Source organism: Crocodylus porosus, unplaced genomic scaffold (assembly GCF_001723895.1).
Source record: "Crocodylus porosus isolate Cpor-Errol unplaced genomic scaffold, CroPor_comp1, whole genome shotgun sequence".
NCBI classification, from domain to species: domain Eukaryota; kingdom Metazoa; phylum Chordata; order Crocodylia; family Crocodylidae; genus Crocodylus; species Crocodylus porosus.
Window position 1 is genome coordinate 138,958,077 of NW_017728931.1, and position 13,964 is coordinate 138,972,040.

The 13,964-nt window shown below is 42.1% G+C and overlaps 1 long non-coding RNA gene across 1 annotated transcript in view; it reads right to left on the minus strand.

Moving 5' to 3' along the window:
- Positions 1–13,964, minus strand: part of LOC109315830 — a 99,873-nt gene that overhangs the window by 83,870 nt on the left and 2,039 nt on the right. Inside the window, exon 2 of the long non-coding RNA XR_002102623.1 lies at positions 9,029–9,292. This is a non-coding gene — a long non-coding RNA (uncharacterized LOC109315830). The remainder of the gene's footprint in view (positions 1–9,028; positions 9,293–13,964) is intronic.

Sequence of the window (13,964 nt, forward strand, 5' to 3'; positions counted from 1 at the left end):
CTGCATTTGAAACCAACTTCTCTCCTTTCCTCTCAGCTTCTCCTTTCCTGACTACTTAGACCCAGACTCTCCAAAATACCTGATGACACTAGTATCAGAAGTATAAGGGCCCACAATGTTGTCCCACCTACAGAATCAATCTTTACAATAAGTGAATGATCTAACTCCATAAAACGTTTTCAGATATGGCTTGTGCAATTGATAATTATCCTGAACAGCACTGTACAGTTTGTTTGATTGATAAGGCTGGACAAAAATCAGAAGAGTTTTCTAAAATCTGCTTGTTCATGAAGGGAAGTCTTTCTAGCTATAAAAAAAACTGGTTATATAGGAGATCTAAAGATTTCAATCCTCTTCTACCAGCAAAGATATGATTAGAATTCAAGCAATTATTTTGAGCCTAATTTCCATGGTATAACACCAGGGAATTAAGACTGCAAAAGATGGCAAACAATGTGCAACTTTTTTCATGTCAATCTTCAAACAACTTCTGAGTCCCTTACCCTCGGAGGGGTCAGGCATTTGATAATTTGTATTCAAATTACACTTGGGGGGACAAATTAGTTGTGCAATATCAATATTACCCAGATGTCAATAAAATGTTATCTTTTACCACTTGAATTAAAATCAGAGGAGCCTGGTACAACTCTTCCAGTCAACACCTATTACTTGATCTAGCCTTGGTCTTTTCTGGTGCGCAGAGAAGCATTTTATGGCTGCTGTAGACTCAGTTTACTCATCACTTAGAATGAATAAAAATCTGTAACACTTCACAAGACCTACACCACTTTTGAACAGGTCTGCATTCTTACAACAATAAAGCAACTGAAAAAATGTGCATTTCTCAGAGCAAACAGGAACAGATAAAACTCACTCCAAGAATCTCCTATAAGACTGTATTTATACACTACTTATTATCCCACCCCCAATCACCCATACAAACCTGAGCATCACCAAATATTCTCATAATGCTTAAAGTAAATGGTCCTGGAATTTCCCCCTCGTCAGATCAGTCAATGGGCTGGACAGTCTGACATTCACTTGTGCCCAATATTTCAAAAGACAGTCAAAGTTTAGCTTTCTGCAGCAACGTGCGGTTAAACCCAGGAAATGCAAACCCTTCATGAAGTCCAAGTAATAGCTGAAATACTCTGCTGCCACTGACCCAAGAGAAACCATACAAGGTTAGACAGAAAAGAAACCCCACAAGGTGACCTGCGCTATAGGTGCACAATATGTCTCAGGCATCCACATGGGATAGAAGTTAGGCTCAGCCAGGAACACTAGGTTGGAGGGAGGGAGGATACACACACACACACACGCACACATACTCTCACACTCTCATATAATCCAAATTCAAGCACAGCAATTTGGTCACCTACTTCTCCTTTAACCAGCAGTGAACGGGGAATCTGACCACATGTTGGTATGGAAAATTATGTCCCATCCTGCTTAACTAAATTTGATCTCACTTTCCATCTATCACAGGCCTCTCAGTTGCATTTGCCCCCAATATCTACCTTCCCTTTTTTTCAGAACCAAAGAAAAGAGAGCCAGACAGACAAATCGGGCCCACTAGATAATACTGTTTGCTAAACTAAATTTATAGCTACTGGTCGCCATTGTTAATGAACTGCGAGTCATTTCTACCTTTATATTGAAAGGAAAATCCTCCCTATGCCCCCAATTTAACTCTTCTATAGCCTCACCCAAACCAATGAAGCAATTAAATGTTTCCCATCACTTTCAGTGGGCTTTTGCTTTTGGTCAGAGCCTTATTGAATGAAAGGAGCTGCGTTCCATTCTGGGTGGGCTTTCGCTTAACTTTTCAAGCAAAATGACGTTTGAAGACGGCATGACGGAAGTCAAGCATTTTGTCACTTCAAAGCAGTAAAAATCTTTGTTTCTCCAAGTTCTCATACATGAATCCACACATTTTATACATGATCCGTTCACTGAATAAGTTTTGTTCAACTATATTTGGGAAAAGACAGTGAATTGTTTTCTCACCTAGCAGCATATTTAAAGTATATTAGCAATTTCAAGAATGGTTTAAACTTACTGAACTACCCAATTTCCCCTAGTCAGCACCAATTTGAATGTAAACCATTGTTTCACTGATGCTGTAGAGCAGGAGTAACTGCTGCGTGTGGCATGTGAGCCCCAGGTGCTCAGTAAAGAGAGATACCAGGATGGAGGAAGGGGCACTGGCACCTCCAGCCGCATGGAGTGGACTGGGGGCAGGATGCTAGGGTGAGAGGATGTGGAAGGTATCACCATCAAGAGCCAGGTTAACCGTTCCCTGGCCTTGCAGCTGCCCAGGTCTTTGGATCCTCAGAAGTCACATAAAACTGGCAGGGGAGAGTTATGGGGCCAGGGGAGAGTTAACTTGAGTTGTTGGCAGTTGCACCTTGCCAGCTGCAGCCCTTGTTCTGCTCCACGAGGCCTGAAGCTCAAGTCCTGCTGCCTTCATTTCAGCACCCCAAGGGACAAACTCTATCACATATGTTGGGAGGGAGGAGGAAAAACAGAGATGCATTTGGGGGAGGCACAGGGCTTAACTCGTGGCACACCTGCCAAAAAGCTTGGCCACCACTGCTCTACGCAATATTTAGAACGCCTTATTTCACAGCAAACAGAATGGGGGGGGGGGAACGACAATGGCATTTTTCAGTATAAAGAAATGTTTTCCTTCCAAAGCGACAAAAATCACAAATTTGGAAGCGTTTTTTTCAGGCTGTCAGTAAAACATATCTGGCACACTCAAACAAAGACGATCATTCTCCACTACCAAAAAAGGCAAAAACCCTAAGGTAAAATGCCTGTTCATGAGATTTGGTTTTTAATATTGTCAGCCAATAAGAATCAAGATAACATGAATCTAAATAAGACTATTACTGGAGCAGTCCTTAGAAATGTCTAGTTAGATAATGTCTAGCTGGGATAATATCTATCTCCTTAGATAATGTCTAGTTGACAGGAGGTATTAAGTAGGGTTCACAAGGGGTCTGCCCCGAGCATGGTATTTTTTTTTATTTTTTTTTTTTAACATCTTCACTAATCATTTGGATAATTCGGATTGAGGGAGTGCTTAGCAAATTTGCAGGTGACACCAAGTTGGGTGGAGTTGCAGGCATTCTGGAGAGTAAGGTTATGATCCAGAATGAGCTGGACATACGGGAAAAGCGGTCTGCAATCAATCAGATGAAATTCCACAAGGACAAGTGCTAAGTCCTGCACTTGAGACAGAATAATTGCATGAACAAACACAGACTGGGGAACGACTGGCTAGGCTGTAGTGCTGAACAGAAGGATCCTAAGATCAGAGCAGACCATAAGATGAATACGAGCCAACAACATGCTCTTGTCATAAAAAAAAAAAAGGCAACAGCATTCTGGGTTGTGTATCAAAAGGAGCATCACTTGCAAATCAAAGGGAGAAGTGATTATTCTGTTATATTTTGTAACTTATTTGGTTGACTCTTGGGTGTGGCATGGACTTGAAGAGTGGTGTACCTTCCTGAAGTGATGTCAGAAAGAACTGATCTACCTGGTAAATTCCAGATTTTCTCTATCGCAGGTGTCGGCAATGTTTTTCAGCCACAAAAGCTGGCAACCTTGACTTAGATGTTGGTGAGCCAGGGGTGGATGGTGGGGGAGTCACAAGAGACCCAATTCTTATTGTGCCAGCATAGCCCCCGCCCTTTCCCCACCATGCTCCCTAAGGTATGCATACAACCACTGCCAGCAACAAGCCAGGCAGGAGTCTGGACCCTGATGCAGTTGCTAGCAGCTTTGCGGCTGCCTGCTACAAACAAACCAGAGTCTGGGCAGGCCCCTGTCACCCACCATGGAGCCTGGGTTGCTCACAGCAGAAAGCCACAAGCCTGTAAGAGGCTGCACCAGGGTCTGGAGCTCCAGCCCAGCTTGTTACCAGCAGCAGCTGCAAGCATGCCTCAAGGAGCATAGTGGAGAAGGGGTTGGGGCTGCACTGCCCTCTGCCCCTTCCCTGCCATGCTCCCCAAGGCACATGTGCAGCTGCCACTGGCCACCGCGCTCCAGACCCCGAAGCATCTGTTTGCAGCCTGCCCGCTGCCTCCTGCAAGCAGCCCGGGCTCTGTGGCAATGGCAGCTGCATTCACACCTTGGGGGCAGCACAACCCCAGCCCCTTGCATTCAGCTGTTGCTGGCAACAAGCTGGGCTGGGGCTCCAGATCCCAGTGCAGCCACCTGCAGGCTCGTAGCTGCCTGCCACATCTGGCCCCTGCCATGGAGCCCAGACTGCTCACACCACGGTTTAGCCTCCCCGTGCAAGCAGCCCAGGCTCTGTGGCTGCCAGCAGCTGCCCAGATCCTGGGCAGGCTGTGGTGTGCTGAGCAAATTGCTCACACACTCTGGCACATGTGCTGGAAGTTGCTGACCCCTACCTTATCATTTGGCTGGTATATTCCTCTGAACTACTTCACAGTCAGGGCGGCTAGGAGCTGGAACCAACTTCCTAGGGAAGTGGTGCTGGCTCCTACCCTGGGGATCTTTAAGAGGCTTGATACCTACCTGGCTGGACTCATTTGAGTCCAGTCTTTTCTCCCGCCCAGCCGGGGGGGGTCGGACTTGAAGATCTACAAGGTCCCTTCCGACCCTACTTCTATGATTCCATGATATTCAAAAGACACATCCAACTTATACCATAAATAGTAACTGGAAAGGACACACCAAGTTCTAACTGATCACAAAGTCTACCAGCTAGTGGAAAAAACTCTTAAAATTGCAAGCATAGCTTGATCTTCATATACTATTCATATTACTGTAAATGTTCCTGGGCCTATGCACAATACTAAAAAGGGAAAATAATCCATCAGAACCTCAGATACTGGCTGTGATACTCAGCAAATCCTCGTGGACACAAAATAATATCCTGAATTGATAGACGTGGACAATTCTATTTTATTGCTCCCTCACTGAATTATCTGAAGTCCAAGATTGGAGAATGAATTTTTCTGATGGCCATGGAACTGGCCCTCAAAAATCTTGGGTTAGGAAAATTAATGTCCCTATGGGCAGAAGATGATTTCCTGTATATAGCAAAGGACACCCCATGAGAAGAGACCATGCTTGTTGTCTGGTGGAAAAGAATCTTTGGCATGCTGTGCTTAACAACTGCCCACCATGATGCATGGCCCATTGCCCTGCTTCTATGTGGAGTTACAGAACTAGCTCTCTGATTACAGCTCCTTCTTCCAAAAACCGAAAGCCCACAACTTTAGCTCTTCCCGCTAGGATTTATCTACCTACAGCAGAGGCACCTCTTGTATTGGGGAAGAGTAACTTTTGGAAGAACCCAGATTTTTAAAATTTCTTAGATTTGCAAGAAAGAGGAAGCTCATAAGTGGGTTGTGGAGCACATTTAAAGGTCCCACCTGTATAACAAGGTTAAGGCATGAATATATATCATCAATAGACAACCTTATTGTCTCTCTCCCTCAATATAACTGTTTCTGCAGCCCATGTGACAAAACGAATCGCTGCATCAAAATAAGCTTTTTGAGAGCAGTATATAAGCACGTTTCTTTTCTTCTTCAAACCCAGATCAATAAATTATGTTCTACTGACTTGGCCGAGGGAAGGGGTTGACAACCTACAGCCCATCGGCCGAATCTGGGCTGCAAAGAAGGATGTAGTCCAGGAGGTCTGACCCAGTTTGGGGCAGCACAAAGCTGAATCCAGCTGGTGCCCCCTCCACAATGCCCTCATCTATAGCCAGCATCCCCCCCACCTTCTCTTGTGCCTGTGCTTACCCTGGCTGCAGAGGGACCAGGTATCTGCAGTGAGAGCTTGAGCTCTCTGAAGGGTGGAAATTTAGGGCCCGCAGTAGGGAGCCAGGTCACAAGCTCTGATCCTGGGTGGCAAAATGTTACTGACCCCTGGATAAGAGCAAAAATACCAATGAGAAAAAGAAACCAAGCAACCAGGACACACGTCTATAGTATAAAGTCTGTCTTGCTTCCACTCCTATCAAGGAGTTAAACACCACAAAGATATACATACATTTTAGTAACATTTTATGGAAACAGGTTTCATTAATTACTAATAACCCATGGTAGATTTAAAGTTTTTGTACAACTGCCACAGACTGGATCTGTTAAAATACAAACAACGTAATAATTCCTCTCTCAAGTACATGCTTTTCCCACCCACACAGACCTGCAAATTATCTTATGGCATAAGGTACAGTGAGGCATAAATGAGAAGCACAGCATACAGTAAGCTAAGTATGACCACTGTTTTCTTATACGCTGTCCAGCTGTCCAAATTTAGTAAAAATACTTTCATTTTTCTGTCCCCGAGCCACATGCAGATCTCCATTGTCCTCAGTGCTGAAATATGAACTCCAGTACTGAGCCTTGGAAAAGTAGCATGATTAACTGGGTGGGTTGGGAGGATGATGAGTGTGAATAATGGGAACAGCCTTGTGGTCAAACTAATCCCCCACTCAGCACAAGAACTGAGCAAGGCAGAGTGAGATGGCGAAGAAAAAAGGTAGTTAATATACTGCTTTTCTACATCTCCCACTACACATCAGGGCCTCTGAATAGTCTGGTTTAAGACATGTCAAAGGTCCTGACACAGCCAAAAATGTGGGGCTGCTTTGAATATTTTGGCCCAAATTATATATGACAGATTTTGTCTTGCTGCAAATCCCAAGTAATTCTGCTGTAGTTAATAATGATCACAAGGCCAGGAACAAGCTTCTGTTACAGTAATAATTTCACACAGATTAATTTTTTTAAATACATTTATCATAATCTAAACTTTGTGTCCTATAATGTTCCTTGGATAGCAAAGTTATTTTAGGGTCCCTGTTCCATCAACAGTCAGATTTGTTCACCACTGGCTTCTCCAAGCTGGTATCCATTGGCAGTGATATGTATATACACTGTCTGCAAAGCTCTTTCCAGTGTGCAAAAATGCCATTTTTCTCATGCAATTTTATCTTTGACTTTGGGCTAAGAGTAACTGAACATTTTGAGGCCTTATACCTCCCCAAAAGGGCAGTCAATCTGTCAAGTAAAGAATACTTGTGGAATAGCTAAAACTGGAAATCTAACACCACAGTTGTATGTGGACTTTCCAAATCTACTCAGTGATGTTAAAGACTCAGCATCTCAGATTCTGTAAAGTGTTTTAAAAAAAAAGGCAGCGGTGGCGGATTAGCGGGGTTCTTATATTACCAAGTTGCCAAAAACATTTCATACTTTTTGGATACATTATATCTACAAACAATTATGGGTTTCTTTAAAACAGCCTAAGGGATGGAATGTGAAATCCCATACACACCCCAGAAGAAACCCACAAACTTTTTGGCAGCAAATTTTTATTATGTAAAGCCCAGATGGTGTTCAAACTATTTCTAAATTGATTGATGCCTTAAATAAACTAACATACTAAAGCATTAGGCAAGATAGCCGGATTTTAACATATAATTATTCAGACTATGAGAAAAACGTGAATATGGCTTTCAGTGTTTAACTATATAGTCGGATGCATAATGTCTTTCCTTTCCAAATGTTTTAGCAAGTGGAAGAGATAAGCAATATTCAGTAATATATTACATTAGATTTTTAGAAAGAACTTTTCCAACCATTTAGATCACGAATGCTTCCACAACCTTTCATAGCTGTTACAATAAGGCTTCTCTTTTTTTACCTAGGTCATTTTCATTATCTTCTACCCTATATGCAGATTTTGAGTTTGGGGCTGAAAGCAATTTTAGCCACTACCTTTTTTAAACAAGACTTCTAAATGACTCCAAGAGTCAACATCAACTTAATGATTACATGCTGATTCTTCTAGGATAAATTAATCCAGGGCTGTCCAACTTCTAAGCAGAAAGGGGCCAAATGCCCCATGGGCCACATCAGGGCAAGCCACTGGCCTCCTAGACAGCCCAGAAACTAAAGCCATTTTTGCAACCAGAGCAATGGGGGAAAACAGCAGTTAGGCAGGAATCTGGGGACTGCAATTTAACTCCCTGTAGTGAGTCACACACAGCCCACAGGCCACTAGCTAGACACCCCTGGACTAGTCCTTCAGCTACAAAAAACCCAAGATCCCTGCTTCAGTCAATAAATTTAGTGTGAGCCTGTTCCAACAATCCTGCACACCTGAAACGCACTGACTGCAACTGGAATTTGAATGTTTATGTATCTAGTACTCATCCACACATCTAGTCATGCATGTGCCATTTTCAGGCCTTATTAATTTGAAATCAAATTTGGGGAAAGACTACAAAATGGGCCAACTAGTTCATGCAAATATGTTATTTGTGTGACTTATTCACCTACGTGAATTTTTCCTCATCTTTTTCTTGATTTTTTTAAATTTTAAATACCCTACCTTCATGCTTTCTACATGTAAAAGGGAAGTGAAAAGGTGAAAAACTCTGGCAATGTGGCAAAAAAAGGTTTCCTTTTTCTTTTTTTTTTTTAAAAGCCAAAACAGATACTTATCCATTCATCTTCTACATGGGTTTTTCCAAATTGGGGTCTTAGTTCTAAGCAGATCCTCTATCCTTAGAGGTTTTCAAAACCTAGGTGGACAAATTCTTGGGTGAGATAATATAGTTGGGAATGGTCTGGCTTTGAGCAAGGGGCTGGACTAGATGTAACCCCATGAGGTCACTTCCAACCCTCGTTTTCTACAATTCTGTGAAAATCAAGTGTCTATTTGAGTCCTTTTCTGAATATGGGCCTCAATCTCTCCCTACAGAAGAAAAAAACGGAATGAAAGTCAGCTGTGCTTCAAATGGAGTAGGATCAAGCCCCAAACCATAAAGCAAGTTTAAACGCCTTTGCTTAAGTTTGGAAAGAAAATTGATTCAATAATAAACTAGGGCATGGCTTCTGACAGAAGCAAAAGGATACACAATTATCATTTCTCATTAGAATAAAATCTGGTTAAACTGTCATTTTTATTCATTTCCTTAAGGATCTCCAAAGCAATAAATTGATATTCTTTTTAAATGTGGTACCTTACGTTTGCTGGAAGATACAGATCTGGTTCTTCAAAACAGAAGAGAGCATTTCATTTTCATCTGATAAAAATCCCTTATGCCTGGCACATCAGTTCTTCTTCATTTTAATTATTCCACAGTTGCCTAGGAAACAGCCAAGTAGTTCTTGATTTACATGGACGGTCTCTCTCTTTCCCACTGTGCGCAGGTAAGAAGTCTTCAGAGCTCCACATATTGAATCGACATTGGCTGTAGTACTAAATCAACAAAAAGTCCCAGATCCTGAAAGGGAGAAATACAGAGTTTTCAGCACTGAATTATAATACCAACTCTAAAAGATCAAATACGGTGAATGCTGTAACTTGCAGGAGACTAAGTGGATTAGTGATGCATTGGCCTTAGGCAGGTTTTCTGCACAACAGTGAATTTCACCTCTGGAGGACAGGTTTAATGAAATAATCTTGAAAGAAGTTGAAGAAATTCAGCCCCTGCCAGGGTGAAACCCAATATGAGGTTTTCTTCAACTCTGATACAGACTTGAAGTTCAAGGTACTTAATTAACTCCATGCAACTTGATTTCTCTGTCTGCAAAAATGGAGATCATACAGAATAGCTACATGTGGGCCCTAGGAGGGCTGCTGCCAACTGATAAAAAATTCTGAATATAAATACAGTCATCTGCAGTAAGTATTAATAAATGAATATTTTACTTGTAAGCAGCAAACTATATCTCGTTTAATGCAAATTTTAAGAGGAACATTCTCCCATTTCAATACTTAGTGAGAGCCTAGTACCGCAATCTTCTGAAAAATAAGGTAATTGTGCACAGAGATAGTCTGCAGTGTCCAAGGTGGATAACATGTTAAAATAGTAGAGCATTTCCCTCTTTTTCTTCAGGCTCCAATTTCTATTTATTTCAAAGAAATGATCACTTGACTGCTTTTAACAAAAAGCCTTTCAGATTTCTTAATCCTATTTTCTATCATTAGCCAAACTTTGGAACACTGATCTTTCCACAGCCTCGTTTCATTTTTATTTAACGTTCTATTAAGGGCTTTAAGTAACATAAATACTTACGAGAAATCTTAGAAAAAATAATCAGTACTGTAACTGCTACCTGCACAAACTGTAAGCCCCACATCAAGAAGATTACTCAGGCAAGTGAGACCTAAAGGATCTGCTGTCTCGCCACTGCATCACAAATGTATAGGTTATAAATAAGTTTCAAATAAATTCAAGGTCTTCTCCAGAACAGTAAAAATGGGCATAATTATGTTGCCAGTTCTCAAAATTTCATTGCAAATCTTGGGAATTTTAGGAGTCTTGTTCTTAAAGTCCCTGCTACTGCAAATCAATTGATTAGATGATAGTACAGTACAACCACTTTCAACTGAAGAATTGGGGGGAACCCTCCACCTCCCCACAAAAAACCCTCTCTCTCAGTTGGGAAATCTTAAAAGCACAAGCCCAAGAGGCTCAAAAACAGAAAACATGAAAGAGGTTTAAAAATGGCACTACTTTCAAGCTCAGCTCATGATTTCTAGAAGGCTAACATAGATTTTTGGTCATCTAAAGTTGTTTATATTGACTGTAATCTGCCTAAAAGCATTATGCAACTGCTTCCCAAATCGAAGGGTCCGAGTGCTTAATTCTGTCAGCCCCCTTTGAAAATCCCAGCTGTAGGTAATGTTATTACTAAGGTACTTTCAACATAAACCTACTTCTAAACACCCCCAACCCCTCTGACCCAGCTTGTACCTTTCAGAAAGTCATTTCTGTACATACGTGGTCTCATTCACAGATTAATGTTTTAGAAAGTCTGATGTTGATCCTGTAAAAAGTTTTTTTTTAAGCAAACCAAGTTCTGACCCTCATCTCTATCTATATAATTTTGAAGGTTGCATATTTTTTTAAGATAGCTAATATATCTATATCTCTTTAAAAATATGCAACCTTCACAATTTGTTGCACACAAAGAAAACATACACATTTTAATAGTCAAATTCCACACAGGGATAATCCCTGATGATCTACTCTAACATCCAAGGGTTCCTATACCCATGGTACCTAATAATCATGAGCAGGTTTTACTAAGCAAAAGGCCATTAGTTTTGGCCTGTGCCCAGCATGCCATTCCTATTCTATTTTCACATGAGCTGTCATATATGCCAAAAAAAGTCTTTAAATTTACGACTAACTTTGCATCCTTCTGAAAATTTAAAATTGAAGGACTCTCACTCTGCCTTTGATGGGCTTTGAAACAGGCTCCAGCACTCCACTGTTTAGAAGCTGTTCCAGGCACTCTTTCATTTTCTTAATTTCATTTGATTATGCACTTTATGGCCCTCCCTCACCATTGTTCCACATCTAAACAATGCCTCTTGCATGACCCTAGTGTGACATGGGAAGGATGGCTATTTCTGTTCAGTACACTTGTCACCGTTTAATCCTTGCTGATTAAAACATGACATTAAAAGTAGCTCTAGAACAGAAATCAAAACTCCTGTCTGTTGAGTACCTGTCCTGAACCCTGCGGTATACCGCCAAAACCTATAAATTGCCCCACCAAATCAACAGTCACCAGTCGCCTACACTGCAAGGTAAAGGCAGCACCCTTTCCTTGCCCCAGTGAGCTCCCAATCTCCAAGCCAACCCTGGGAAAGGGGAGGCTGTGGCTTGGGAGTGAGGGGCACTAGCATGGCAGGGCTGCTCAACACCACAAAGCAGTGTGGGGAACAGCTGCAGCTGGACCCATGTCCTGGTGAGTGCAGGGAGCAGGGAAAGTTCTGATCCTCCGTGATAAAACCCCCCAAATCAAACCCTTAATTCTTTTAAAAGAATTTCTTTTATCATAATGCTTAAGGAACTGGTAGGCTTCCAAATTGCTTGGAAATGGTGTTCAACTGGTATCTAAATATAGTTTTATAGTTGTCAGGGTTGGAAGGGACCTATTAGATCATCGAGACCAACCCCTGCCCTGGGCAGGAAAGAGTGCTGGGGTCAGATTACCCCAGCCAGGTGTTTGTCCAATCTCCAATATATATCAGTATTTCATTTTAATCATGGAAAAACACGGATTTGGGGGCGAGGGGGAGGTTAATCAGAGATTTCTTTTTTAAATTACAGAATTTTGGATTTTAACAGAGAAAACCAGGATCCCTGCTTATAACTCTAGCTTCAAAGAAGTGAGGACTTCTTTTATTAGTGAAAGACATCACACCAGCCTGGTAAATGATGTCCCCTATTCACATACAGTTTAAGCAGGCTGCCCTGCGAACAGGTCCAGGTGTAGGAGGGGGTTCTCTCTGGAGGAAATAGAGGTAGTTCAGTTTCCACGGTCCATGCAGCTCCTAACCCCTGTTAAGTGTACCGATTTGCACACATGGGCCATGTCCAGATGAGCACAGCCATGCGGTATGTGGCAGTGCAGACACCTCCACAGTGCCACATACCACACATTCAGTTGTTCTCCATGCTGAAAAGGAGCAGCACAGAGGGGGTTTTTGACACCTGGATACCCGGGAGACAAAAAACCCATGGAGAAAAAAAAATGCACAGAGGCACAGGCCACTTGAAAGCGGAGCCAAGCCACCCAAAGCCATGCTCTGTGTGGCAGAATCACCGCTGATGCAGCCCCAAAACCCAGGTAAGGCTGCTAGGGCCAGCCCAGTGCTGGCTCCAGCCTCCCCTACCCCACCCGGGGTAACCTGTCACACGCCAGAGCGGACAGGGCACGGGCACCCCCCCGGGATAAGTAGTGGTGGCGTAAAGTGTGCTACTGCTAGTTGTCCCCAGGGAACCAAACATCGGCACTACGTGTGGGCACAGCCATGGAGTACGGTTTATCAGGAACAATTTTTTGTTCCCTTTTGGAGTTTGCTGGTTTTCATATTTGTGCCCTACAAACAAAAGGCTCAGAAGCACAATAACAATGCTTGGAGACAACCAGCCCTTTCAAAAAGCTGCCTCCCCTGTCCCCATTCTTAAACCGCCCAATAATCAAAACACAAATGCTATAAAGAACCTGGTGACACAAAATCCCAATTCATCAATATACAATTATTGAAATAGTTATTCCTGGGCATGCTATTTTATACATATGTATTTCCTCCCATTGTGGATCATTAGCCAGAACTGAGCCTGCTGCGCTGTTGAAATAGTAAAGACCTGTGCTAGGTAACTGGTGAGTGAGTCATGATATCAGCATCTATCAGGATCAAGGTGTATAACATGCAATGAGACATAACACACATTCACAACTATCTGTGAGCCATCACTGTAGTGCTGGATATTTCTACAAGAGGAAGATTTAAGAAGATGGCTGGAATTGAAGCCAGATTAAATTAGAATTAAAAATACAGCACAATTTTAAAAAATTGACAATTAACCACTAAAAAGGTACTAAAGGAAGTGGTGGCTTCAACATCACTTGATGTCTCAATACTTTCAGATCAAAACCGGATGCCTTTCTGGAAAACACTTGTTAGCAAAAAGCATGCTTCAATCAAAGACGAATTACTAGACTTGATACAGGGGTAAATAGGTTAAATGTAATGTTCTGTGATATTGTGGATGTCAGACGACATGATTTAATGGTCTTTTCTGGCCCCAAGGTCTCTGAAATGCAGGATACCTTGGCTTTGTTCCTGACTCCAACAGCTAAGTATGAAGTAACAGTTCAAAGTAGCATATTCAATTTAATGATGCCACTATTTGGGTCATTTTTTAAGACCTGGCTAGACAAAGCCTTGGCTGGGATGACACAGTTAGAGATGGTCCTGCTTCGAGCAGGGGGTTGGACTAAATGACCTCCTGAGGTCTCTTCTAACCCTCATTTTCTATTATTTTATTATCTGTAAGGGCTGACCCCAGGATCTTTGGAAGTAGGAGCATAACTCTCTATCACTTCAGTTCAAAAAGAACCCTGTGTGTAAGAGCAGGCAGAAGCTTGATA